The following is a 5638-nucleotide window of genomic DNA, read 5'->3' on the forward strand; positions in this document are numbered from 1 at the left end:
GTAGAAAAACATTGGAATCCTGACACGTGGGATGGAGATGTTTGGGAGAACTTTGAGGAGGCTGAGGATTTAGAATCCTCAGATGCTGAGGAATTTGATTCACCTGGTGAACTAGATTACCCCGCACTCAGCAGACCCACCCTCTCCACCCTTGTCTGAGGAAACTAATCCCATTGAGGAAACTAATCCCATTCAGCAAGATGAAGCTGATGTCCCTCAGGGCCCAGTTATTGTTGCCTCTAGACCTATAACCAGACTCAAAGCTAAGCAGGCCCCTAGAGGAGAGATAGAGTGTGGTCCATGAGGAGGTATGCTAAACCACTAAAGAACTTAGTGAATTTGCTAATTCTTTCAAGCAGAAGTCTAATGAATATGTCTGGGAATGCATTTTAAGGATAATGGTGGAAGGAACACAAAATTGGATCAGGCTGAGTTTATTGACATGGGCCCCCTGACTGGAGATCCTAGGTTTAATATGGAAGCTCGTGCAGTTAAAAAGGGTGTTAAAAGTTTATTTGATTGGTTGGCTGAGGTATTTATCAAAAAATGGCACACAACCACTTGTAATTCCAGCTCCAGAGGATCTGAGACCTCTCTCTGAAGGCATCTGAACTCACCTGCACATACTTACATAGAGACACACATGTATATACATAATTTAAAAGAAGTATTTTACATGTAAATAAAAGAAAACATGCGTTTTTTTTATCTTTCTGAGTTTGGGTTACATCACTTATACTTTCCAGATCCATCTATTTTCCTAAAACTTCCATAATTTCATTTTTCTTTGTGTCTGAGTAATGTTCCATTGTGTATATGTGCCACATTTTCATTATCCATTCATCTGTTGATGAACATCTAGGATGGTTCCATTTCCTAGCTATTGTGACTAGACAACAATAAACATGTATGTGCAAATATCTCTGTGGATATGGAGTCCTTTGGGCATGTTCCCAGAAGGATGTTAACTGAGTCACATGAGTCACACATTAGTTCTATTTTTAACTTTTGAGGACGCTCCATGATACTTTCCATACAGCTATCCTAATTTTCACTCTTTCCCCACAACCTTTCCAACATTTTTTCTCAAACTTCTTGATGATATCCATTCTGACTGGGGTGAGGTGGTATCTCAAAGTATTTTTTAGATATTTTATTTATTATTTTTATTTTATGTGTTTGAGTGTATTGCCTGCATGTACATGAGTGAACCTGTGTCATGCAATGCTGCAGAGATCAGAAGAGGGCTTCGGATTCCCCTGGAACTGGAGTTAAGGATGGTTCGTAGCCGCCATGTAGGTGCTGGGAATCGAACCCAGGTCCTCTGCAAGAGCAGTCAGTGCTCTTAACCGCTGAGCCATCTCTCCAGTCCCCTCAAAGTAGTTTAAATGTGCATGATTCTTATGACTAAGAGTGTTAATCGCCTTTTAAAATGATTATTGGCCATTTTTCTTTTTCTGAGACCTGACTGTTCATATCATCAGCCTATTTGTGGACCGGAAGCTTTGTTTCCTTGGTATTTAATTTTTGTAGTTCTTTGTAAATTCTGGATATTTTCCCCATGTCTGAAGTACAGCTGGTAAAGATTTTCTCCCATTCTAGAGGCCGTCTGTTGGCTCTACTAATAGTTTCTTTTGCTAGTCAGAAACTTTTAAATTTCATGTAGTCCCATGTGCTGACTCCTAGGTCTAATTCTTGTGTTGTTGGAGTTCTGCTCAGAAAGTCCCTGCCTACCCCAATATCTTGAAGTATATCTCCTATGTTTTCCTTTAGCAGTTTTAGCATTTTATGTTTTAAGTTAAGGTCTTTGATCCAGTTTCAGTTGCTGTTTCACAAGGTGAAAGACATGGATCTAACTTCACTTTTCTGCAAGTAGACATCCAATTTTGCCAGCACCATTTGTGAACTAAGGTATCTTTTTTGTCACTGCAGGCTTTAGTCATTTTTGTCAAAAATTAGGTGGCCATGGCTTTGTCAGATTATTTCCAGGTCCTCTGTTCTGTTCCATTGGCCTGCCTGCCTGTTTATGCCAGAACCAAGCTGTCTTTATCACAAGAGTGCTGTAGTATAACGAGATCGGTATTGTGATACCCCCAATTGTGTTCCTTCCCCTTAGGGTTGCTTGGCTATTCATGGTCTTTTGTAGTTCCATGTAAATTATTCGGTTGATTTTTCTAGTTCTGTGAAGGAAGACAAAATTTTTGATGGGTATTACATTGAATCTGTAGATTAACTTTGGTAGTATAATCATTTTCATAATATTAATCCTGACAATAAAATCATCTACATGCCAGTGAGAAATAAACTAAGTAAATCATGGTCCATCCACACACTCAAATGTTACCTGATCATTAAAGGTCATGTTCTACATGTATTGTTTAGTGATAAAATCAGGTCCTAACACAGCATATAAATAAAGCATTCTTTGGTTTTATAATGATACTGGATTATATAGATGAGTAAAAATATCACAAATAAAATCAGGTCTTCTCAACATCAAGCCAGAACTGAAGAGAAATGAGGGTTTGTACAGACATTTTCTGATGGATGGGGTAACAAATGGTGTTCATAGTTACCTTTTGTCATCCCTTCTTTTCCTCAAAATTCACTCCAAATTACGGGTTTTTGGAAATCTGTTTTTCATCTCTCTGACCCTGCCCCAGGACTCTGCTCTTTGCATCTTCTTTCCTTCCTCTCCACTCGCTGCACTCTCCTCTCACCAGGGTGTGTTCTCTTCTTCTTCCTCCCCCGCCTTCTCTTTCATACAGGATAATCTCCACACCCTCTCTCACACACCTCATCTTGCTTTCCCAGTTCCACCACTCTCTCTACCCAGAAAAATGAAGGTCCTTCTTGGGACTTAACATTTTTAATGTATTTCTCATATCTCATTAGTATTAGATATAGCTAAGTGTTAAGATCTAGAAATATTTGATCATATTTGCATAATCAGCATTTTCTTTGATTTCCAAAAATATGTACTTTGCAACTGAAAAATAACTTCATTTTTGTTTGTTCTGCTGGGGACTTGAACCCATGCCCTCAAGCATGCTAAGCAATTGCTCTATCACTGAGCTACATCCCCAGCCCTCACAAAAATTTTAATGATAAAAATATAAAAATATATTGGACTCTGTAGTATTTTAGAAATCTGATCATTTTTCCTAAAGGAATTACAAATTCTCTTGTCTGTGTTGTTAAAAATTCAGGCCACAAAATAGTGAGTGCCTGCCTTCCAAAGAGTTCCAGGACTGACGCAATGTCCCTAGGATGTCTCTACAAACAGTGCATCTTCCTCGGTGAAATGCCAAAGATATATGGCCTCTTTTCAGACCCAAATTCCCATCTCCTTTCCCATAGAAGCCACAGAGATGGCAGGCTCCGGATGTAGCAACCATGCCATGAAAAGGTCTCCCTTATCACAATATGCTATATACTGGACAACCTACTTTGGGAGGACTCAGGATTTTGGTAAAAATATCCATTTTACCTACTCAGATTTTGTATTCCACTTTTTAACCACACACATGTTCATACACATACAACACACAGGCATCACTTGTGCAAACATATAACATGTACACACCAACATATACAGAACAGATGCCCACATACATTACATGTGCAAATATACACCAAACACATGTACAGACACAACACATACATCTCTGCCAACATGATTTAGCAAACACAGCTACACTATAATTTCATTTTTAACATCCACTTTCTGCAAATTCATGACTGGATATGATGACGACAATGCATCACTGGCCCTTCTCAGTTTTGGTCCTATTTCTGGTGTTGCAGATATGTGTACACTCCCTAATCTCATTCCATCATATAAAGATGATCATAAACGGTATTACAGGCACAAAAGTAATAAATACGTCCTTTTGCTCCATCCCCTGTCACAGACCAGCCCATCACTGTCAGTGCTGCCCTCTACACACAGCTCACATATGTCCCACTTCCCAAAGCTGCATAAACCCTAGTTTACAAGGTCCCAGAGCTGACAAGATCCCACGTTTCCAATTTGTACTGTGCTTCATGGACTGCGATCCTGGAGCATAGTCGTTTATATTCATCCTCTCACTAAGGTTTTAGGAGAAACAAAATCTCTTCCCTTTTATCTCTGGATCTCCAGCTAGGGATCCCAAACAGAGCCATAAACTTGACAGAAGCCAACTTCTAGTCATTCTTCCCTCTATCTCATCCCTCCTCTTTCTACTGCCTCAAATCTTGCTTTGTAAGTCAGCTTTTCATTTCTGTAGCAAGATACCTGAGATAAATCAACTTAAGATAGCTCAGCTTCCTGTCTCACAATATGGAGGTTTGAACCCATGATCAGTTGGCCCCATTTCTTTGGAGTCTGTGGTGAGGCAGCACCTCCTGACAGGATCATTTAGCAAGGAAGAGAGCTCTTAGGAAACAGGAGAGAAAAAGGCAGGGATGGGGTTCCAATCTCTCCATCAAGGGCACACTCCAATTACCTCACTTCCTTCCACTGGGCCCCACCTCATTAAAAATTCCACCACCTTTCAATAACACCACAGCATGCAGAGCAAGCCTTTAACATGTGTGCCTTTGGAAGACATTTACAACACAAACCATAGCACTTCTTCCCATTCAAAAACATCAATAGCAAGGCATTGTGAAAACTCATGAAAACATGGGACTTGGGAAGTGCCCCAACCTCCTGGTAAGAAAATTGACCAGCCAAGATTCTCTTTCGTCATCTTTATCCTCTTTTAGTTTGCATCAATATTTTACTACAAACTATAAGCCTTTGCCACAAGGTACATCAGGCCTTTGTAACTCCCTCCAGCAGGATGTGACTGAAGTTAGCACTGAGTCATTTCCTAGACCCAGTCGTAAAACGCCACGCTGCTTCCATCAGGCTGTCTCTTATTGAGACATGCAGGTTTGGAGCTAACGGCTCCCATGTAAGATGTTTGACTACCCTGAAGTCCTCTGCTGAAGAGACCACATAGATAAACCACAAGATGCCTGAGGAAGCCCTGCTGTTCCAGCGTCAGCTGCTCAAGTCTTCACAGTACCAACTTCTGGACATGTGTGTGAGGAAGGAACCCAGCTCTCAAGCTTCAAAAAGCTTGATCTAGTTGATACCTTGGAACAGAGATATGCTATCCCTGAAAAACCCTAGTCAGATCTGCAGTTATGAGTATGGAAAATGTCACCATTTTGGGGGTTGTTTTGGTTTTTTTAGGTTTTTTTTTAACTTTTACAAAAACTTTATTGAGAATTTCATACGTGCATATAAGGTGTTTTGATCAAATCCATGACCACTCCCTCCCTGCCAACACCTCCCATATCACCCCATCACTTTTTTCTTTTCTTTTTCTTCTTTCATTTATTTATTTTTATCGGGCTTTTGGGTACTCTAACTTCCCCCCTCTGAAGAGGTAACCCTAAAATCTTTTAAGGATTACATACAAATTAAATACAAGCTCCCAAATACTTTTGACATTTTTGGCCTTTGGAACAGAGTATGTTGCTAACAGTCCCAAGGACATTTTGACCTTTAGCAAAGAAACTGGCTACTTTACTTTGGGGTCTTTTTACCCTAACTGCCTAGCCAATTCCTACCTCCTATTCTTATCACGCCATCCTCTGAGGG

Source organism: Nannospalax galili, unplaced genomic scaffold (genome assembly GCF_000622305.1).
Source record: "Nannospalax galili isolate Female #2095 unplaced genomic scaffold, S.galili_v1.0 scaffold510, whole genome shotgun sequence".
NCBI lineage: Eukaryota > Metazoa > Chordata > Mammalia > Rodentia > Spalacidae > Nannospalax > Nannospalax galili.